Genomic DNA, 23,968 nt, shown 5'->3' with positions numbered 1-23,968 from the left:
CCAAACAGCACGAGGGACCAACCAACAGCTACAGTCCCTGCGTTTGAATGTTTTGTATAAAAATATGGCTTCAGGTGTATGGGAAGAGACCCTAATCCGGTGTTATTTATCGGTAGAGGTTATTTTTGTATCTCCACAGATAAAGGACCTATATGGGTCCCTAGCAAGTTTGTGCGACCTGTATGGTCAAGATCAGAAGATGGAAGAGAAGACTCAGAGCGAGCAGACAGAATAAACTGATCTATTGTTGTCAAGGATGTAAACCCCCGCGGGTTTTATGCCAATGTATGCTATGTGCGGGTATAAAACGGTTCTGTAAGCCAAAGCTGAAATGTCAATGGTGTGAAGGGTGTACAGACAGTAAATCGAAGTTACTGTACGTTTGATTAGCTAACTGGGCATGAAGCAAGAAAAAACATACGACTAGTGCAATACCTATGCTGACTTGGAGACAGTACACATCATCAGAATCTGTGAAAGCACAGATTTTTTGGATGTGAAATGTCTAAAAAAAAAAAAAAAAAAAGCGTATAAAAAAGTTGGGGAAATTGTAGAAATTGTAGGAGTAACATGTTTGAGTGGTGGACCTTGGTTTACGGCCTTGATGAATGTTTTTTACCATTGGCCAAAGTATTTTTGAAATCTTGCCTGGGAACAAACCATATGGGGTGACATGGGCAAATGTCACTGGAGAGTAACAGACTTTTGTTTAAGTCTGCAACAGGCAGACAACCCCTTTAGAACCTTGTTTAATTGGTATTCCCCTGCAAGAGAATGAAACAAATTTTGATGGGTTTTGGAATGTTAAAGCAGTAAATATGACTTCCAATCAGAATGGTACATGTATAAGTCCAAATGGCAGCATCAAATGCTAAAAATATACGAAGGTTAGCGTGTTGGGGAGAGAAACAATTTTAATCTTACATCACAGATTTTAAGTTCATTATTGCTTGATGTAGATAGTGTTAGGCATGCTACGTTACAAAAATAGGGCTGCAATAGATTTTTTGTTTATTAGCACATGGACACGGTTGTGAGGATTTTGAAGGGATGTGTTGTATGAACCTTTCTGATCATTCCCATATCGATGCACAAGAAGTTGTCACAACTGCAGGGAAACATGAAGCATATTCTTGCTGATGATAATCCCTTCGATGAATGGTTGAGAGTACTGGGATAACAGGTTGGTTTAAAGACGTTATTGATGGAAGGAATACGCTTTGTTATAATCATGTTGTTAATGTTTTTAATTTTTGGCTGTTTTATTTTCTTGTTTGAGGAAAGGTTTAACATCTATTGTGAAACAGACATGGGTTGTCCAAAAAGAAAAAGGGGGATAAGTAGAGGAATTTTTAAAGGACTGAGGACATATGTTACCATTGTCCGGGTTGGAAACCCAGGCCTGTTAGTTGAAGCTGCCAGAGCAACTTTAATTGTCCTTGGAACAAGCAGTGTGAGAAAGAAAACAAGCTGTGCACAAACAAGTAGCCAGGTGCAGAGCAAGTCCTGGGAAACCACGAAATCCACACACTCTGATCAGCCACACTATGATCGGGCGCCTGCAGCATGCTCACCAATCAGCGACACGGACGCCCGTGTGACCAGAAACTTTTATCTGATCACCTGTGTGTAGAGTCGTGTGAGTGGTTGATTTAAGTTATAAATATGACCTGTTTTTTTTCAATAAGTGAGTGCGACATGTAGCCATATTGGTGTGATTGTCATGACTTGGCCCGACTCTCCACAGGGGACCCTCTTCCGTCGTCCAAAGCTTCCCACCTCTTAAGTATTGGTAAAGGAGAGACTTTCTTAGATGAGTATGGAAGAAGTAAACAGCTTGATGGAGTGTGAATTGGCTGTAAAGGTGCTTTGCTGTATGTAGGTCGCTTTCCAGGGCAGAACTTGGGTGTATAAGTGATTGTATATAACCAGCACTTAAGTATGCAATGGGGGATCTCGCATGGGGTCTACTGTCATCGTATGCCACAAATGGTGCCTGAATAGGGACTTGAGGAAAACGAAAAAAAAAACACCAAAACTGGCTGGCATAGCCCAGCTGAACCAGGGAAGATGGATATGTGAAGATGAATATGTGAGCACTCACCACTGCAGGACGGTAGGTTAGTGGCTGGGAACCATGGGACAATCATTAATACCGGAATAGAAAAATCAGGAACAGAAGAATCTTAAGGATTCTTCTGAAATTGCCCCCCACCCACATATTCTGCATTTTGAGTAAACCAACTGAGTCATCACATTCTGGTGAGTTATCCAAGATTATAGTCTTTTGAAACAAACACGCCCCTTGGTAATCATGTTTATCCTCTTGCAACAGTAGGATATCGTGTCCAGTAGATGCTGTATGAATTTCATTCATGTATTTGCAGCAAGGAGCAAGAGAAAAACCTGAATATTTTCTGTGCTGTTTTGCAACTGTGACTAAGTATGTAGATTTAAATTGTACTCTGAAGCAGTTCTGAAAGCAAGAGAAAGAGTATACTATGGTGCCTTAGATCAGTGCAGAAAGGAGGCTATGCGAAAGGGAGATGTGGACCTTATTCAGTGCATTCCCCGTCTGATACCAAGTAGAGTGACCAGCTGTGCAAGAACAACTCACGTACAAAGCTATAAAAGAACTGAGATGCTCAGTTAAAGATTCTGAACTCAGATCAGCATTTACCATGAACTTGTACACTGCCATTGCAAAAAGGATATGTTATGACCCCATTTGATTGGAAAAACACTGTGTTGGGGCTTTTGCTGTATTGAATGATTATACTGAACTTTGAAGCAAGTCGGGAAAAATACTGAAGAAATAAGACGAGGGCACGATCAGAACAGTGGAATGAAGAGGGAGGAACAAATTGCAGGTGCTTGCACAAAACCCAGGGCCAGCAGGACGCGATAAGAGGAGCTGGGATACAACAGAACAAGAGCCTACGTGCCTGAAAAAGTAGAAACAGAAATCTTGCAATAAACAATTGTTAACCAATCATATTATTATACGCTTGTAAAATAGCCAATCATATTATCACACGCTTATAGACGTGCCTTATAAAAAGTCGGTACATGGTTTGTACAATAAACGGATCAGATCTTGAACTCCCATGAGTATTTGAATCTGACTCCCGCTCGCCCGAAATGCCCGCAGCATCTGGGTGACCCCGACGTGATCCGGTGAGGGTCGACAGGATCGGTCAAAAAAGTCAGGAGGATTCATTAAGGATCGTGTTACAAGCTGCGGAGCCCGGCGAGGATCCTGCTGCCAGCGGAGTAGAGAGCTGGTGCGCACCGAAAGAAAGGGGAACGTGCACGGCTGACCGGTGAGTCAGGAAAATTTAAGCAGGATGGGAATCACTGCATCAGTGGTGGAAAAAGCAATCGTAGACAGTTTGATGAAAATGGCAGAGAAAACTGAAACGCCAGTCTCACGGCAGGCACGTAATTGATCTGCTATGTTGGAGTCGCCGCCGTGGGTACCTTGCCTTCTACGCAAGATGTATATAGTACTGAAACATGGAAAGAATTGGGAGAGGACTTGTGGGAATCTGTGCAAGTCGGGACTAAGGGGGGTTAAAGACTTTGGCTCGTACGTATCGGGCTGTACGGGGTTATGGTCGCGCAGTTACACGGTGAGGCACAAGTCGCTGCAGCTGTTAGGCTGCAGTGCGGTCTCCCGGCGATTCTGCCGCTCAGTCGGAGGAAGAGCCAGAGGGGCAGCCTCCGTGCAAAACCCCCCCCCGATTATACATCTGAAGCTTATCCCAGTACTGACTACTGCTGCAACGAATAGCCGTGGGGATTAGATGATGAATTGCCACCTGGTGTCCCTGAAAAGGAAACAAAACGGCAAGCGGCAGACAGACACTAATCCGGCAGGTTACGAGTACTGGATGTAAGACTGCTGGGATGGGAATAACACAGCCCACAGCTCCACAGAGGAGGAAATGGAGACTGAGCCTTGAACTGTTTGGCAACTCTGCCTCCTTTACCTCCCGAAAGTGGCAAGTCTTTGCAGTAGTGATGAGAGGCAGCCACCGACGCCTTATTCGGCACTAACGGAGAGAGCTGCGACAGCAGGAAAAGAAAGATGTCCGACTACTACCATCATATGGAGAGGCTCGACAAGGACTCTAAAAAGAAGATGTTAAAAAGGCGTAATAAAAGTGCCCATAGGCTATAATTGAGGGGTTAGAGGCTCTGGGGGATAAAATTGAACAAGATGCGCGCGCCGGTACCTATAGACCCTAATTTTGACCCTCAAAGGCGATACAGGGGCCTGGTAGAAAATTGTACCATAGAAGGGGATTTTTCGTTTACCCCCATTAGCTGCCCCTGTAGTGTTGCGACAGGGTCAGCCGACATGGGAACCCCCTGGATTGGAAATTGGTGCAGGGCATTCAAAAAGCTATAATGCAGTATGGCCACTAATAATAAATTAGTGAGAAATCAAGTAACAGCCTTAATTAAGTATACTGAGTTGGTGCCGGCCGACCTAAGAGCAGTTATGGAGCTTATCCTGTCTCCAACAACATTCATGCTTTGGTTAGCAAAGTGGAAGGAGTATCTAGAGGTTGAAACTTATAGAAAACATTCATTTGTCACAAGGAGATCCCTTACGAGTAGCGCCGTTAGATGCCCTTAATGGGTACAGGTCCCTTATCGTAATGGAGCTGCACAAGCAAGCGTTACATACCAGGGTGTTACAACAATCGAAACAAGCTGGGTTAGCAGCTTTCTTGGCGTTACCTCAATTGCATACACCAACCTTACCATATACCAAAATCTTGCAGAGACCTAATGAATCTTTTTTTAGTTTTGTTGACAGGTTAAGAGACGCATTGATAATGCTCCTAACGTCACTCCAGATCTCAAGATTATTTTGACTAAAGAGATCGCTGTACAAAATGCAAATGTCACTTGTAAGCAACTTATAGCATCCTTACCCCCCTGGGGCATCCATCGCCTCAAATGATAGAAGGCATGCGCAAGGGCTCCTTTGGTTGAGGAAGAGGAAAAGGCAAAAAATACATGCCAATGCTCTAGCAGTAGCTCTAAACAACAACAAGAGTACAAGGCCGAGGGGACCGGGGGTCCTAAGCCAAAATGTTATCAATGTGGACAGGAAGGTCACTTTAAACGTGACTGCAAAAAGAATCTAGGAGGAAAGTCTCTGTTGAATGGAAATTGTTTGCGTTGTCAAAAATTTGGTCATAAAGCGGCCGATTGTCGCTCAAAATTTAGAAAAAGATGGTACACCCCTCTTTGTTCCGGGAAACGGGAACAGCCGCGTTCTGAGGGACGCGGCCAAGAAATATCCCCAGAACCCAACAAAATTCATGGCTGCCTCGGCGAGCTGTATTCAGCCACCAGAGGAAGCGCAGGAGTCGATTGGCCGTGGCAGAACCTGTAAATATCACTGATGAAAAGGTACATGTACTTCCTTCTACAGTTAGTGGTCCTTTGGGTTATGGTTTATCTGCACTCCTTATAGGACGCTCTTCTGCGTCAAAAAGGGGATTTTTGTTCTTCCTGGTTGTATTGATGCCGATTATACCGGACCTATTGGAATTATGGTAAAAGTTTTTTCTCCCACCTGTTCATATTCCAGCAGGAAGCACTATTGCACAGCTCATTCCATTCCAAGCTACTGTCCCTCAAAAAGGAGAAAAGGACAGGGGTCAAGGTGCATTTTGGCTCAACGGGTCATGCCTAACATTGCCTTTTGCTCAACTTATTGGTGCCGAGTGGCCAAAATGTAATGTTAAGATATCTGGTCCACAAGGTGTTAATCTTCCTAATGTTTCAATGATGATTGATACTGGTGCTGATGTTACTGTTCTTCCTTTTTTCAGTTTGGCCTACCATGTGGGAATTAGATAGTGCGGGTTCAACCATTTCAGGCATTGGGGGAAGTCGTCTGACACAGGTCAGTAAAAACTTCATTCTTTTCACGGATCAAGAAGGACATCAAGCATGGGTAAAACCTTATGTCCTACACACATCCTTGTCCTTGTTAGGTAGAGATGTACTTTCCCCAATGGGGAATGAGAATCTCTACAGATTTTTGATTGGGGCCATTGCTAGCAGCTCTCGCCCAACCTTAAAATTAAAATGGAAATCAGAAACTCCCGTATGGGTTGATCAATGGCCCCCTTACCCTCACAGAGAAGCTGCAACACATTCAAGAATTAGTCCAAGAACAATTGGATTTAGGCCACATCAGACCTTCTGTTAGCCCATGGAATACACCCATTTTTACAATTCAAAAGAAATCAGGAAAATGGAGATTATTACATGATTTAAGAGCAATAAATGAAAAAAATGGTTTGACATGGGTGCCCTTCAGCCTGGACTGCCTTCTCCCACTATGTTACCACCAAAATTGGGACCTATTAATTATTGATTTAAAAGATTGTTTTTTCACTATTCCTCTGCATGAGGATGATTGTGAAAAATTTGCATTTACAGTACCAGCTATAAACCGTGCCGCTCCAGCAAAAAGGTATGAGTGGGTTGTACTACCCTCAGGGTATGAAAAACTCCCCAACAATATGTCAGTGGTTTGTGGATTTAGCTCTACAACTCTTGGAGAGAGAATAATCCTAACCTTATTCACCTATCATTATATGGATGATCTCTTAATAGCCAGCCCTCACACACTAGCCCCTGAAAAAGAACAGGAACCTTATACAGAGTCTGCATACCTTTGGATTGGTTATAGCAAAAGAAAAGGTACAAAAACTAGCGCCCTGGAATTATCCTTGGTCTGCGCATCTCAGAAACAAGAATCCAGCCACAAAAAATTCTTAGTGTCCCAAATATAAAAAACGTCAACGATGTCCAGAAACTAGTCGGAGACATTCAATGGTTAAGAACTTTCTGTGGAATTACCAATATCGGATTTGGCTCCTTTATTGGCATTATTGAAGGGTGGCTCGTCACCCGCTGATCCCAGATCTCTTTCACCTGAAGCTGAAAAAGCCCTAGAGAAAATTACACAGAAAATTCCAAATGTCTGGAGTGGTACAGGCGACTATTGAATTGTCCATTTACCCTACTCGTGTATAACCAAGACACAGAAATTGTGGCTATAATAGCACAATTGCCCGTTGATCGATCTATGATTCTGTTAGAACGGGTTTTCCACAGTAACACCTTAAAAAGCCCACAGTTTACTACTAGAGCGGATGCAGTAGGACAGTTATTGCTGAAGGCACGAGAACGTTTGCGTACTCTCGCAGGATGCGACCCTGAAAAAAATTATTTTACCTGTGAAAAAATTTGTCCTTGGCTGACTGGTGGATTCAGATTTCTGAGTGTTTTGCAGTGGCAACCCTAGGTATTCAAATTAGATAATCATTATCCCAATCATCCCTTATTTAAAACTTCCTTAGTATTGGAGGGAAAAATCTTTACAGCAACAAAATCCTATAAAAAATGCACTTACGGTTTTTACCGACGCTAGTAGCAAAACTCAAAAGTGTGGCTATGCCTATAGGGATGACAGGAACAATTGGATTTCTCATATAGAACAAATGGAAGGTTCAGTTCAAGTTTTGGAATTAAGAGCAGTGTTAATGGTGTTTCAGGAATTTCGCAATGTCCCTCTTAATGTTGTAAGTGATTCTAAATATGTTGTCTGGAATAGTTTCGCGTCTTTCGCGTTCCCTTTTAGGGTCTTCTTACGAATGACAGACTTATGGCCCCTAGTTATTCAGATGTGGAATGAAATAAATTTTAGACAATTTCCTTGGTGGATTACGCATATCAGAAGTCATCTGGATTTACCTGGTGTTTTATCAGAAGGTAATGCTTATATAGACACTCAGGTGGCATCCCCAGTATTACAAAATTCTCCTCTAAAACAAGCAACAGAGTCACATGCCCTTTTTTCACCAATCTGCCCGGTCTCTCCAAAAACAGTTTGGTCTGTCTCGTCAAGACGCTAGGACTGTCATAGCGGCCTGTCCTGATTGTGCCAGGTTAACACCCTCTTCAACAGGAAGGTACAAATCCTAGAGGGTTACAACCTCGACAAATCTGGCAAACTGATGTTACAGAATTCACCCCATTTGGAGTACTTAAATATGTCCATGTCACAATTGATACCCTGCTCGAAAGCTATTTGGGCGACTGCTCATAAATCTACCAATGCTGTTGCCTGTATTCAGCATTGGACGTCAGCCATGGCTGTGCTGGGCCGCCCAGATATGGTAAAAACAGATTAATGCCCCTGCATATCTTAGTGCCAGAATAAAGACCTTTTTGCTGCAATGGCAGGTGAAGCACGTTACCGGAATTCCGAATAATTCTGGTGGTCAGGCAAATTATTGAACGTTGCCCATCAATCATTGAAACATTACCTGTCTGTTTTTCGAAAAGAGGGGAGAGGAGTCCTCATGTAATAGTGGCAAAGCATGCTATGTACTGAACTGGTTGAATCCCAGAACGGAATGTACTGAACAGCCGATTTCCTATCACTTTTCTAACAATCCCAACGATTTTTCGAATCGTGACCATAGCTGTCCAGGTATTTGACCCTGTCTCAAATTGTTGGTCTGGGCCTCAATAAATTATTAACGTGGGCGTCGGGGTTATGCATGTATCTCCACAGGGGCAGTGACCAAGTGGATTCCGGCAAATGGGTTCGCCCCGTGGATTGAAAACCGACCCCACTGAAAAGAAAGAGCAGGGTGACTACGACAGGATTGACTCCTAAATGAACAGGAGCGGATCAGTGGGCCTCAGTGGGCCACAGCATCGAGAAAGGTTATTCCGACCGCCACGACCAAATGAAGAAAAGCGGCTTGTAGATAAGTTAACATACATTATTCTGCCCATCTTGCAGCAGTTACCTCGGGAGATACAATGTCAATTACCCTCCGGTGAATTGTCTTTGTTACACTGTGACCGTATCGTGCGTGCGTTGCAGGATCTTTTTGGGCAAGGACCGATACGAAACAGAAAATTCTTGTCCTATATGTGCTACTTCTTGTAATTCCAACAGTTACTCTATATTGTGGATATTGTAAAAGGGTGTGGAGCATATAGGCGGAAGGTTTTACACTCTTGGCTGTGTCCACCCTGTCGGTATATAGTATCCTACGTTTTGGTTCGGCGGTTTTTCCCTTCTTACTGGGACACATGCCCCTACTTTTTCAGGTATAAACGAGGCCTTACAATCTTATGAAAGCCTTCGAACAGATCATTTTTAGCAGAACATCGAAACGAACTCATCTTCTGGGTTCGAATTATCAGAAAAAGTTTTGAATCTCATATAATACAACATCATTGTAAATGTGAATGATGGCATTATTTTTAGGAATAGGTCTAATGAATATTGCTTTTGCTTCTGCTTTGCATAGTATATTGTTGTTTGTTATCTTCTTTTGTTACTTTTAGTGCCTTGTCTTTTACAATGTTTCCAAAGCTGTATGGAACGCAGGTATTAATGCTGTATTTAAAAAGAAAGGGGGAGGTGTTGGGGCTTTTGCTGTATTGAATGATTATACTGAACTTTGAAGCAAGTGGAAAAATACTGAAGAAATAAGACAGAGGGCACGATCAGAACAGTGGAATGAAGAGGGAGGAACAAAATTGCAGGTGCTTGCACAAAACCAGGGCCAGCAGGACGCGATAAGAGGAGCTGGGAAACAACAGAAAAGAGCCTACGTGCCTGAAAAAGTAGAAACAGAAATCTTGCACAATAAATACAATTGTTAACCAATCATACTTATTATACGCTTGTAAAATAGCAATTCATATTATCACACGCTATATAGAGTGCACCTTATATAAAGTGTACCTGGTCTTGTACAATAAACGGATCAGATCTTGAACTCATGAGGTATTTGAATCTGACTCCCGCTCGCCCCGAAATGCCCGCAGCCAACACATGTGTCATATGATGCTTACCTCTATGCAGTATATAGTTTGGACAACGGAAGTACCAGGGACCAAGCTGACGTACGAAATTAAACTCTATAACTCGGAAGTTATAAAGTAGGTATGTTTATTGCGCGCAAATGCACGGGGGATCGCTCCTCCACAAGCGTGCATGCCCGAAGTGAGGAAACATCTCACATTTATACAATAAAACAAATGAATATTCAATTAACACCTACTACTAATATTCGTTACCATAAACCCGGCTTACTCTCGCTTCCTATGTTAATTAGCTTATCAGTCCTTTGCCCCCTGGAATGTGGTGGTCTTGCAGGTTTGTAGGTGATTCATGTCCCTTGTGACCATCTGATCTTCTCCAGCAAGGAGACTTAGCACTCCCTCCCCTCTAGATAGCATTGGAATGTCTCTCGTCCTTTTTATAAATAGCCCCTTTGTTAGAGGAAGAAGGGTAGGTGTCTCCTCCAAGCTGTGTGGCTATGTGACCAGACACACCACCCATGACCAGTCACCATACCCACATTCCTTGAGCAGACGTATACAATCACAATCGATGTCCCATTATCCCTATTTCACACTATTTCTCCATATCAAAGCTACTATGCAGACAATGGATAATTTAATGAACATGAAAAATATAGATCGAGGGCCATGGTGAACTCCTGCTTGGCTCATTTGACTAGCTGATCATGGACTCCTTACCAACGATAAGCCAGAAAACAAGCCAGAATAATGTGGATCTTTCTGCTGCTTCTTTCCTTGCACCTGACATCGCCACTGCACAAGTTTTAACCACAATGAATAAGTTAGGATGTGATACAAAAACTATTGATGTGTGGGTTTGTTATATTGCTAGGGTTTTGGGCCACTGTTATATGTCTACAGTGTTTGATGAACCTGATGCGAGCCATGATACAGAGGGCTATCCATCAAGCTATGAGGGTTCAAACTTCACAGGGCCTTAACCTTATCCTATTTAATAAACAAAAAAGGCGGAATTGTAAGGGCCCTTTCTGAGAAAAGGCTTTCTTTATTGTCTGGGTGCCAGGTTGCAGAGTGATTATGCCACACCTGTCTGCAATGAGGGGTGTACCCATAATTCTGTGCACACCTGTCTGCAATGAGGGGTGTGTCCAAAGCTCCCCACATCTTAAGTATTGGGGCAGGAAGGAGAGACTTTGTTAGATGAAGTATGAAGAAGTAAACAGCTTGATGGAGTGTAAACTGGCTGCAAAGGTGCTTTGCTGTACGTAGGCACTTTCCAGGGGCAGAACTTGGGTGTATAAGTGATCGTCTATAACCAGCACCTTATGTATGCAATGGGGGAATCTTGCATGGGGTCTGTGCCTTCGTATGCCACATGTGACCATGCAGCCAATTCCTTATCCACAGTTGTCCATCCATCAAATCCATGCCTCTCCAACTTAGAGACAAAGATGTCACGCAGAACAGTGTCAAATGTTTTGCACAAGCCCAAGTAGAAGATGTCAGTTGCTCTTCCCTCAACTGTCAGTGCTGTAACCCCCATCATAGAAGGCCACCAGATTTGTCGGGGCACAACTTGCCCTTAGTGAAAGCCATGTTGGCTGTCACAATCACCTCCTTGTTTTCCATGTGTCTTAGCATAGTTTCCAGGAGGATCTGCTCCATGATCTTGCCAGGCAGAGAGGTGGGACTGACTAGCCTGTAGTTTCCTGGGTCTTCCTTATTTCCCTTTTTTGCAAATGGGGGTTATGTTTCCCCTCTTCCAGTCTGTGGGAACTTCACTGGACTGCCACAACTTCTCAAATATGATGGATAGTGTCTTATCCGCTTCATCTACCAGTTTCCTCAGGACCTGTGGATGCATCTCATCAGGTCCCATGGAATTATGCACCTTCGGGTTCCTTAGATGGTCTCGAACCTGATATTCTCCCTATAGCAGGTGGTTCTTCATTCTCCCAGTCCCTGCCTTTTCCTTCTGCAATATGGGCACTGTGGCTGGACCACTTGCTGGTGAAGACCAAGGCGAAAAAGTCATTGAGTACCTCAGCCTTCTCTGTATTCTGGGTAATCAGATTTCCTGTTTACTTCTGAAGACAGCCCATGTCTTCCCTAGTCTTCCTTTTATCACCAATGTACCTATAGAAGCTTTTCTTGTTCCCTTGATGTCCCTAGCCAGATTTAAATCTATCAGGGCTTTAGCTTTCCTAAGCTGGTCCCTGGCTGCTCGGGCAATGTCTCCTGTATTCCACCCAGGCTACTTGTCCTTGTTTCCACCCCCCTGTACACTTCCTTTCTATGTTTGCGTTTGTCCAGGAGCTCCTTGTTTATCCATGCAGGCCTCCTGATGTTTTTGCCTGACTTCCTTTTTCTTGGGATGCATAGATCCTAAGATTGGAGGAGGTGATCCTTGAATATTAACCAGCTTTCTTGGGTGCCTCTTCCCTCTAGGGCTCTATCCCATGGTACTCTACCAAGCAGATCCCTGAAAAGGCCAACAATTCCACAGTTTTTCTCCGTGAATTAAAACGAAAGTAAAAAACTAAAAGAATAGTGTGTGTTTCAGAAAATGGTTAAAGAGACTATTTCTTTTTGCTGCATTTCAAATAACAAGAAGGGAGATGCCACTGGCAAATTCCTTTCTCAGGAGAAAACAGGAAAGCACATCAGTTTAATTCAAAACACACCAGCATTCTTCTACGTCTTATAACCCAAGTGTCACATGAGGGGAGAGGGGGGGCACCCATCTGAGCACCAAATTCTTTAAATTCTTTTTCTAAACAAATCAGCATTAATTTACCTCCCGCTTCAGAATTTGTAGGGGAGAGGCCTCTGCCTTCTGCTAGACCCTTCTTTTCCTGCCCCCGTAAAGTGGGTTGCACAGCCAAGGGCAGCTCCTTCACAGTACAGGTATAGGAATCAACATATGAGAGACCAAAAGCAATTGCAGCATAAAAAAATACCTTGCTTGCTTTGAGCAATGCCCAGCTTTTTTGGCCACCTTATTTTAAATGGCACTTTGAGAAATTCTTGTCAATACATTCATGGGGACATATGTAGCTCATTTAATCACTGAAAGCATTAATGACTCTGGGTTTGGGACACCTGCTTATTTTGCAGTGCACTTCTCAACACCTGCTTGTCAGCAGAACAGAATTCCGAAGCAGAGAGGGTTGTTTTTCCTACAAATATTTGAGGCTGCATGTTGGTTTTATCACCTCTATAGATAAGCTGTACTGCTTCCTGCTGCTGGAAGAGAGCAACATTCCGGTTAGGTATATATGCTTGTCCTGTACTAATCTGAACAAGATAAATTTCTGCACCCTGGAGACAAGTGGCAAGGCTTCAGAGATGTCTGATTAGTTGTCAGCCTGTTCTCTGGTATGCTTCTATTAGGTCCCAGTTTTCTCTAATTCCTCTCCCCCAAGTGATTTGCCCACACCAAGGAATTTCATTTAGCACATATTATATCCTATCACAGATCATTTGAGAATTGTCTTAAGGCATTGATCCCTGAGAGAGGGGGGGGAGAGAGGGGGGGCGGGGGGGGGGGAGAGAGAGGAGGGGTGGGCTAGAGGGGGAGGGGTGGGAGAGAGGAGGGGGGGAGAGAGGGGGAGGGGGGGGAGAGAGGAGGGGGAGAGAGGGGGAGGGGGAGAGAGGGGTGAGAGACGAGGAGGGGAGAGGGGAGGTAGAAGGAGAAAAGGGGGAGAGAGAGGAGAGGAGGGGAGGGAGGGGGGGGAGAGAGAGGAGGGGGAGAGGAGAGGGGGTGGGAGGGGGGGTGAGAGAGGAGGTGGGGGGGGCGAGAGAGGGAGGGGAGGGGGGGAGAGAGAGGGAGGGGAAGAGGGAGAGAGGGAGGGAGAAAGAGAGGGAGGTAGAAAGGGAGGGAAGGAGGGGGAGGGGGAGAGAGAGGGAGGTAGAAAGAGAGGAAGGGAGAGGGAGAGAGAAGGAGAGAGGGAGGGAGAGAGAGAGGGAGAGAGATTGAGAGAGACCGGGTGCTCTGGATGAGGAGAGACAAGGGAAGGCAGCAGAGGGACTGGCATGAAGAGTATGTTGGTATGTGATGGTAAAATACCTTGTGCAGCTGGCTAGTTTGGAGAGGGCTGCTACACCCTAACAACTCCTTTATAACTTTAGCTCATTTCTTCCTGTGCCAGCTGTGACACTGTCGCACTCGTTTCTCTGTTGTCATGGTTTAACCCCAGCTAGCAACTAAGTAACATGCAGCCACTCACTCACTCCTCACCCCTAGCATGATAGGGAGGATAATCAGGAAAAAGGTAACATTCATGGGTTAAGATAACATTTTAATAATTGCCAGAAAATATAATCATAGCAAAAGCAATTGCAATGAAAAGGGGAGAGAGGGAGAGAGGAATAGAGTCCAAAAGCAAAAAAAAAAAAAACAACCAAAGAAGTGATGCACAATACAATTGCTCACCACAGTCCCTAAGCAGCAATCAACAGGCCTCAGGCCATCCTCCCTACCTCCTCCCCCCCCCCCCCCCCCTCCCCCCCCGTTTATATACTCAGCATAAGTTCTATGGTACTCCAGTTTAGTTTGGGTCAGGTGCCCTGGCAGCGTCCCCTCCCAATTTCTTGTGCCCCTCCAGCCCTCTCACTGGCAGGGCCTGAGAAACTGAAAAGTCCTTGACTTAGTATAAACATTACCCAGCAACACTAAACCATCAGCGTGTTATCAATGTTATTTTCATACTAAATCCAAAACACAGCATTGTATCAGCTACTGAAAAGAAAATTAACTCTATCCCAGTCAAAACCAGAAGACTAACAAGTCAGTCATGGCTAAAGGTGTGCACCACAGCTTTAATTAGTACAGCCAATAAAGCATTTTGATAAAGCAGCTAACATGGACCATCAGCATGCAGCTCTGCATAAGGGAATGGATTAAAATCCATGTACAACTGTTGAACACAGAGACACTAAGCTACAATTACTAATATTCTTCTGTGTACAGAAATTTATGTGTTTATTTTTACCCTGCAGTTACCAAAACCGTGACTGAAACTAATGAAATGTAGCCCTTTTAGGAACACTGCCTAATATATCTTGTTAAGGCAAAGATAAATTACTTTCCACTTAAACCAGACTAATGTGGAAAAGCCTAGGAATGTTAAAAAATAATAAATGTAAAAGAATGCAATAATGACTAATTTTTTAAAAAAACTAAACTGTTCTGATCTTAAGAGACTGTCCTCTCAACTTTATGGACTCACAGAACATTACTGGATGTGTAGGCTGTGTAGCACCATAAACTGTAAAGATCAGGGTTACTGCTCCAGGCTAATTTGATGGGTTTAATTTACAATTCATCTATTGTATCTGGAAGTCTAATTGTAGCTAAGTACATTTTCAGGTTGTTCAAGGTATAATAAAGAACCAAATAGCTTAGAAAGGCAGCTCTATCTTTACAATTAGAAACGTTTTCTATTTCAGGTGGCTTCTCCCCAGCATGTTTATAAGTTCCCTATTATACCTTTCAGCATGTTGTAAAAAATAAATTATGACAGGCTGCAGTGATTCACAGATATAATAAGAAACAGGGAAGAGAGATACTATGCAGGAGGAATCTGGATAAACCTGAGACAGCAGAGTATCTGGATGTTCATAAGCAAAGTGTTTTCCCATAGGAGTGTGGATAGAAGAGGAGTCTGCATTCAATTCCCAGGAGGCCCATTAAACACAAGGTGACAATGGAAATCGGTCCCCATTTCCCCACACGAGGTGTGAATAGGTTTATCTGTAGAGTTCAGAGGCATATGCAAATGCTGTGCGCTGGTAGCCACCATCCTAGTGTAACCTGGCAGCTACTACCCACTGTAACAGCTAGAGATGCTCCTCCAGCCACTCCCCAGACCCTTCAGTGCTGCTGGCAAGAACCCAGCCTCTCCTAGGAAATGTGACTGATAGCAACTTGTAGTGCTGGGGGCAAGGCAGGCCAGCCTGAAGAGTCACATAGTCCTTCCAAGTTAAACGTAAACATATGAAAACAGGATAGCCAACATTGCTTTCCTTTGCAGCTAATTTGGTGAGATCAAGAGCGAGATTAGTACAAAGTGTGTTTCATAAATCATTTTTAGATGGACTCTGGTATAGCAGAATTTAGTCTTCATGAAAATCTGTGGTTTTCTGTCCAAATAACAATTGCATTGTAATGGCTCTTGGTTATTGTCTTTGCTGGACTGGAACTGGCAGATCAAATACAAAAGGTTTTCTACCATCTCATCAGTTCTCTGACTCCATCATTTGCCTCCTTGAGGAAGACTACAAAAAACATGTTAGGGAAGACACTGAAAACAGAAGCTTGAATTTAAAAGGCCCAGAATCAAGTAATTTGTTCTAAGATTAGTGGAAGGGGTATAAATAGGTGGATGAATGAAAAGATGAGTTTTCTTAAGCTTTATGGATTTTAAAACTTAACTCTTTTCTACTCTTGCCCCTAAACTGGACGTTAAGGAGCAGTGCTGAGCAGCAAGCATTTCAGATTGGGGTTTTTTTGTGCCCTGTATCAATGCAAGTTATTTTTTCTTTAAAATTTACAAGGCTATGTTTGCCATTCCAGAATATTCAAGCAACCACCACACATCAACTCTTCTAAAGACTCTCTCTCCCTCTTCCCCTGCTAGCATGGTTTGGATGTTGCTACTAGCATCCTGAATGATATGGGTGATACAGATAAACCCTCCTTAAGGCCATGTTTCACAAATATTCCTGTGTACAGACACAAAAAGGAGATCAGGAATCTACTAAAAAAAGAAAGCAGAGCTGGACGTAAATACAAGACCAGACACCACCTCTTCTGAGAAGTTCTGCATGGCTGCAGAATCCTCCTGCTGCATCACTGCAAGCCATACTAACAACCAACATCCCCCTGTCTACCCCATGCACACGTGGCTGCCAGCCAGCCAGCCACATGTAGACAGTGCTAGGAGCACCGCTTTGGAAGCCAGCAGTACATGGGTCACACTGGTCAGGCTGCACAAAGGTTCAGTGAGCATAAGAATGTGGCTTGAGGGGTTTTTCCTTCCCTTTTGCTGCTATTTTTCAGGTGTTCTGTATAAGCAGACACATTGCCAATGGCTGGTTTTCCTGTTTTGTAGCTTGTATCAGTACAGAGATTTCCACGCTGAAGACGCACCACCAGATTGCAGACTACACTCTGCTTGCAGTCCACTAAGGAAACCTGCAGAAAAACCTTTTATTTTAATGGCATTACTTGAGTTTTACATTAGTATAACCAAGTGCTTCCACAGCCCCTACTGCTTTGTTAAGCACTCTCATCCTTGTCAAAACAAAATTATGAGAGAAGAGAATGTAACATCTTAGATGATTTTCTCTTCTTTCAGTATATAAGAACATGAACATCTCTGTACAATCAACATTTAAAAGGCATGTTTGCATTTAATATATTTTGTTTTAAATTCCCATTAGGATGCCTAGCCAGGCAATCTGTTTGAACATGCAAAATATTGAAAAGACTACACAAGCCAGTTATCTTGGCTCTTATGCCTAGAAAATGAGAAATCCTGAATCCTAAAACTGAAGTATTTATATTTATTACAGAGAAGAAAGGAAATGTCTGATTCTGCAACCCAAGGACATATTAGCTCTAGCCTAAGCTAGGAATTAGATGATTTGATAAATTCTGTGACTCTGTTGATCAGGAATGTTTAGCAAGAGACCAAATTTAAAATTCTTACAAGTTTTAACATAAAGAAGAGGATCAGAGAAGTTAAACATATTACTGCCTGCCTCACTAAACAGGCCACAGCAGATGGACAGGTTGGAGAAAAAGGGAAGATGCCTCGGGCTTTTGCACAGAATGGTGTTTTCAGCTCTCCCTCCTGAGGTGTCCATGTCCACAGCGCTCCCTGGATGCAGGGCATTCCAGATCACATTCTCCCAACAACAAGGGCTTTCAAAAATGAGACTTTATATATTATAAAAATCTCTCGTTATGATATGACATAGCTGTGTGATGAAAACTAAGTCCCATATGCTTTGCTGTGTTCATATCTGCTTTAACACAGCTCTATCCACAGCAGGTACCGGTAGTGTGTACAGAGCAGTGAGATCCACCTACAGAACGGAGGTGCCTAGATCTCACCTTAGGCTTAGATACACAATACTCATACATTCAGAACAGCAACTGACTGGCCATCCATTATCTGCAATGTGTATTAGACTAACTAGCATCTCCCTGGTGATATTCTGCAGAGAGGAGGATTTGGTTCATTATAAATACACAGCACAATTGGCTCTCAGTGTTCAAACTCACTCGGATGTGACAAGTTCCTCCTGTGTTATCAGCTGGCCATGGTCTTTCTAAGGATCACCAACTCTCTGCCACACAAATCACCTCTGCAGGATCAGCTGCATGTCCCAAGATGGATGTGTCTGCTCTGAAGTAGTTTATTTTATAGAGCTGTCAAGTTAAAAACTTTCTGCAAGATCCCCTAAAACAGAAGCAGGTGCTCTCTGGAGTTATGTTCTTCAGGAGTTGGCACTGCCTTGCATGTCAGCTAACATGGGGGCAGTTTTATGCCTGCAGTGCTGTTGTCCTTTCTGTCCAAGGGTCCAACAATTTTCTCACCTCCAGACTGGCCATGGTGCTGCATCATCACACCAGCAGCTCTCGTCTCATCAGCAAAAAGAAATTGAGGGTTTTCTGAGGCCATTATTCAGGTTCTTCCTGAGCTTATCTCTGAGTCCAAAAGATAAAAGAGAAAACTTTTAAAAAGTCAGCATAAAATGGTTGCAGATAACATGGTTGTGCTAGCGGACTCCAGCTGATGGGTAGGCAAGGATAACTCTAAAACATTTAAGAGTTAAAATCATGTCACTGTGCCTGTGGAAAGAGTTTTAGGACCATAACACCCTAGCCATAATGGTATGTAACATACACCTAGCTATCTCAACTGCAGCAGTTTACAGATGCTTACAGAGAAGAAATAAAACAAAACAAAAAAAAGGAATTAATTTTCTTTCAACCCTGTGGTATCTTTAATAGGATTTCCAGGCTTAAGGTAGAGAACAAGAAATGCAGGGAAGAGAAATGGAAATGCTAGAGATTAACTAATTTTAGAATCAATCACACAGTTTGCTTGCAGTTGGTGTAACCTTTGCGTTATTCTCAGCTAGCAGGAAATTCCAATCTAAATTAATAAGCAGAATATTTTCCACTCTTCCAGCAGTGTTTGCTTTAAAAGTTTTCTTGCACACACAGTCCTCAGTCATTTTCTAATTCTTCACACTGATCATCTCAATACATCTGAATCAGTACAATGGTTTGCAACAGTGGTAACCGCCATGTGGCTGTTCTCTCACATGAGATGCTCTACTTAAAAGTTTTATACAGGAATGGAGAAAGAGGGCTTCTTCACCCTTCATAGCTATGCTGCAACAGGCATTTCCAGATGGCCACTGCTACAAGACAGTTATTTTCAACCAGGGATTTGCCCCAAATTTACTGAGATGATTTTAGCAGTAGAGGATTTTATGGATGATTAAATGAAGACAAACGGGGGTGCCATTCGTTCCAGACATACAGTTCTCATTAAACTCAATAATGGCTGTCCACAGACATGACTGGATTTCCAGATTTTGGCTTTAACCTGCCGAAATATGAATTCAAGCTTCTGACTGTTTTCAGCCGCAACCAAGTACTTAAAAAGGAAGCTGCAGTGCATTGACAAATCACTCCCTTCAAAATATTATTGGACAAAGGTTCTAAATTAAAGAACTGGTTGTCTTCAGTACTGTAGAAATTGTACCTGTGCTAGGTATTGAAGTGTTCTCCACTTGAGTAGAAAAGCCCTATTCCAACTAACAAAGTGATGGCAATGATCCTGCCCACGCAGTGCCTTCTCCCCCCTTTGCCCCACATGCCCAAGGGGTACTGCTGTCTCCAGAGGTGGCTGCATTTCTGCAGATGGGAAAGTGGGCGTCACTAAGAAGCACTGAATGAGTTTCTACAGTTTCTCCAGACTATCTAACCAGTTATACAGGCATTTAACCGCAAACATACAAGTTTAGCAAAGCCATCCAGTAATTCAATGGGATTTCTAACAGCTAGCAAGAAACCCTGTTTGGATGCTGGACATCTAGTCACGGTTACATGAAGGCCATTTACAAGGTTACATGTTGCCATTTGGCAACAGACCCAGCCCACATTTTAGTTCCACATGCAATCCCTAGTCATCCTCATCTCATTTGGGAACATCAGGTATCATCTTTCATGCCTTGGCCATGCTTCTTCCAAACACAGGCTAGTGGCTGCAAATGCCCTACTGCTCCTCTCTGGCCTGCTGCACCTCTGCTAGCTGCTCACTCACAGCATGCCTTACTGCGACTGCAAGGCCACATCCCTTACCCCCCTCTGTTTCTGGCAGAGAAGAATCAGGCTGTCTGAGGTTTGCAGGGACCTCTGGAGACCATCTGGTCCAACACCCCCTGCTCAAACAAGGCCACCTAGAGCCAGTTGCCCAGGACCATGACTGGATGGCTTTTGAGTATCTCCAAGGATAGAGACTCCACAACCTCTATGGGAAACTTATGTCCATGACCCATTGGAGCAGAGTATGTTTATGCTGCTTCCCACTGCCTGCATCCATCTCCAAGGGAATAGCAAACCAAGTGTGTATTGGGTTTGCATACCAAGGTTTTGGTAGTGGGGGAGCTGCAGAGGTGGCTTCTGTGAGAAGCTGATAGAAGTTTCCTCTATGTCCAATAAAGCCAGTGCCAGCCAGCTCCAAGATGGACCTGCTGCTGGCCAAGGCCAAGCCAATCAGCAATGGTGGTAGTGCCTCCGTGATAACATTTAAGAAGGGGGGGGAAAAGTGGTGCAACAGCAACTGCAGCCAAAGAGAGGAGTGAGAATATGTGAGAGAAACAACTCTGCAGACAACAAGGTCAGTGAAGAAGGAGGGGGAGGAGGTGCTCCAGGCACCAAAGCAAAGATCCCCCTGCAGCCCATGGTGAAGACCATGGTGAGGCAGACTGTCCCCATGCAGCCCATGGAGGTTAATGGTGGAGCAGATATCCACCTGCAGTCCATGGAGGACCCCATGCTGGAGCAGGTGGATGCCCAAAGGAGGCTGTGACCCCGTGCAAAGCCCACACTGGAGCAGGCTCCTCGCAGGACCTGTAGACCCCTGGAGAGAGGAGCCCATGCTGGAGCAGGTTTGCCGGCAGGGCTTGTGACCCTGTGGGTGACCCACACTGGAGCAGTTTGTGAAGAACTGGAGCCTGTGGCAAGGACTCACACTGGAGAAGTTCCTGGAGGACTGTCTCCCATGGGAGGGACCCCATGCTGGAGCAGGGGAAGAGTGTGAGGAGGAAGGAGTGGCAGAAACAATGTGTGATGAACTGACTGCAACTCCCCCAGCCTCCTGTGCCACTCAGGGGGAGGAGGTAGAGAAAAATCAGGTGTGAAGTTAAGCCTGGGAAGAAGAGAGGAGTGGGGGGGAAGGTGTTTTTAAGATTTGGTTTTATTTCTCATTATCCTACTCCAATTTGATCAGTTATAAATTAATTTCCCCAAGCTGCTTTGCCCGCGACAGTAATTGCTGAGTGATCTCCCTGTCCTTATCTCAACCCATAAGTCTTTTGTTATATTTTCTATCCCCTGTCCAGCTGAGGAGGGGGAGTGATAGAGTAGCTTCAGTGGGCATCTGGCATCCAGCCAGGGTCAACCCACCACACTGAGGCAGGCAAGTGGGCACTTGCTCTGTTGCACTGAAGTATAGCATTGCCTTGCAGATGCCACCTGTGAAAATATCTTCAGCAGTGTTAAGCACAGGAATCCTGACTTACACTAGGTGTGAGGCATTCAAATCCCATAAAGCATACACGTTTATTTTCTAGTAAGAAGACATTTAACCAGCTAGGGAAAACATTTCCCTACAGGTCATAACCATAGCTAGAAATTCTTAATTAACAAGTTAAGACTCATTTACAAAAGGCTTATTAACATTTTTAGGACCAGTATACTCAGCTTGCCAATCAGAAAATGGCCTGAAACACTGCACCAGAGTCACCAGATTAAAATGCCAGCAGAATTATCTCTTTTACATTTGGCTCCTTTTCCTTTTGTATTGATCTCAGCTCACATATAGCAAGTTTCAGGAGGAAGCATCTAACTTGCTGAAGGTTATTTTTTATTTTTTTTTAATAATTAAAGGAGCTTTTACAGCTGTAGTCTATCATTGTATTTGGAAACTATGTCAAGGTGTTTACTGTCCAAGACAATGATTTGAAGACTCATTTAAGGGTCATTGGCTCCAATTGATCATCAAAATACAAGGTCAATTAAATAAATAAAAAAAAAGACTTGTCAATTTGCCAATTCCTTTCATAAGATTAACTCTGGTGCCTCGGTGTCATAAGGCACTGATGAAGGATGACAGAGCTTTTCACCTCAGTGCCCTTGTTTAAACTATAGATTTTTATTAGCAATCACTTATGTAGGATGATGCAAAAAGAAACAGCAGCCAGGACTCAGTCCCTAATAGACAGATGACCACATCTGCTGGAAAATGCTAACTTTCCATGTGAAAGCAGAGAAGCCCTGAGCCCTCTGCTTCCACATGTAAGGCAATGCAATGCTATCCTAACTCTGCAGACAGACAGGACTTCTGCATCTGCATGTGCTCTGCCCACCAGCAGCACAGCTAGAACAGATATTCTGAGTACTTCTGTTAGGGTGGAGAAAAGGATTGTGAGCAGGAAAACTTAACAGAACTAGCTGTTTTGCTCTGCTGGTTTTCAAACAACCCGATTAGCACGTATCAGTTATTGAAAAAGACAGATCAAAAAACAGTACAGAGGGAAAAGAATGGAAAAATATCTCTTTTTCACAACCCAATCAACATGGCTTCAAAAAGATAATACTCCTCCTTTCCAGCAATGAAACCAACTGGAAGATTCAACTCAGACACCTTATTTTCTGCAGGTACTGACTAAATTGGACTCCAGCATATCTAAAGAGCAGGACCACTTTAACAGGAAACCAAACATCTTTTAATTCCAGTGGCAGCCACGGCACACAATGCAATGTCTCTCCCTGAGTCTTCTGTCCCAGCTCCAAGATATCAGGAGCATAAGTGTGTTTCTTGAGCCCTATATATGAGCTCCAAAACAGCTATGCTACTCCACCTATTCCAGCACTCTGCATCATGGAAAACAAGTGTCCAAGTTTCCTGAAGCTTATGCCCTTTCTTGAAGATCAGAGTGTTGTCGATTTGTTAAAGAGTTGAGATCAATTGATTTTATTGGTTTGATTATCTGATTTTATAGAGTTATTTTATAGAATAGAAATATAGGAAGATGATTATTTAGTAAAAGTAGTTGTGAGACCCTTTATACATTTTGTACTAAGGCCAGAAGAATGGGTTGGAATCATTGTTGAAGCTTAAGTAATAATTTAGGGTTTGAAAGGTTTCTTTGTATCTAACTAGTCTTCTGTATAAAGAAAGTATATTGAGATGTCAGAATGTAGGATTAATGGGAACTGGGGAAAGTCGACTGGAACAGCTTGTAGGTGCCTGCCAAGAAACTGTGAACTTTAGTAAAAGGTAATTCCGGCAGGGGGAGATCGCGACCACCGACTCATATACTACCTACCCAAATCGTACCCCAGACCCATTTCTGGACCTTTCTAAGCTTTATTGCGCAGAATCGGATATGGGAGGAGAATATGTTAATGATTTCTGGGAAATGTTATGATTATGCATGAATAATTAATGAATATGTATGAATAAGTTCTATATATGGAATCTGTTTTTGGGACCTGGCGTGCGTTGATCGCGAGAGGACTCGCTCACGCACCCGGACGTCAATAAAGAAGTGTCTGCTTATCTACATCACATTGGTGTCGATAAGTTCTTCATTCCGAGATTTCGGTAACAGTTTTGGCGACCCAGATGGGACCTCGCTGAAGGAGACCGGAGGAGTCGGGGACCTGATCGGTTCCAGCCGGCACCGAGGATTTCTCGGGGATACCCATCGATCCCCGATCCGTAAGGCTCTTCGCGACGTTCCCTGGATATTTGGTAAGACACTT

At 43.5% G+C, this 23,968-nt stretch overlaps 3 long non-coding RNA genes across 5 annotated transcripts in view; 2 read left to right on the top strand and 1 right to left on the bottom strand.

The window, feature by feature from the left end:
- The window catches only part of LOC121080361, a 77,344-nt gene extending 57,985 nt beyond the window's left edge, over positions 1–19,359 (bottom strand). Inside the window, exon 1 of one of the 2 annotated variants that reach the window (XR_005825340.1) lies at positions 17,607–19,359. This is a non-coding gene — a long non-coding RNA (uncharacterized LOC121080361). The remainder of the gene's footprint in view (positions 1–17,606) is intronic. The other variant, XR_005825341.1, reaches the window with a different exon arrangement.
- On the top strand, positions 1,750–6,991 carry LOC121080362. Its single transcript, XR_005825342.1, has 3 exons — positions 1,750–1,760; positions 2,711–2,715; positions 6,725–6,991. It is a non-coding gene; the product is annotated as an uncharacterized LOC121080362 (long non-coding RNA).
- LOC121080360 lies at positions 3,295–5,971 on the top strand. Of its 2 annotated transcripts, none has more exons than XR_005825338.1 (2): positions 3,295–3,323; positions 5,856–5,971. It is a non-coding gene; the product is annotated as an uncharacterized LOC121080360 (long non-coding RNA). The 2 variants fall into 2 exon arrangements; XR_005825339.1 differs by lacking the exon at positions 3,295–3,323 and adding an exon at positions 5,693–5,705.
- Positions 19,360–23,968: the final 4,609 nt, after the last annotated feature.

Source organism: Falco naumanni, chromosome W (genome assembly GCF_017639655.2).
Source record: "Falco naumanni isolate bFalNau1 chromosome W, bFalNau1.pat, whole genome shotgun sequence".
NCBI classification, from domain to species: domain Eukaryota; kingdom Metazoa; phylum Chordata; class Aves; order Falconiformes; family Falconidae; genus Falco; species Falco naumanni.
The sequence above is the reverse complement of the archived record's forward strand: the minus strand, read 5'-3'. Positions and strand labels throughout refer to the sequence as shown.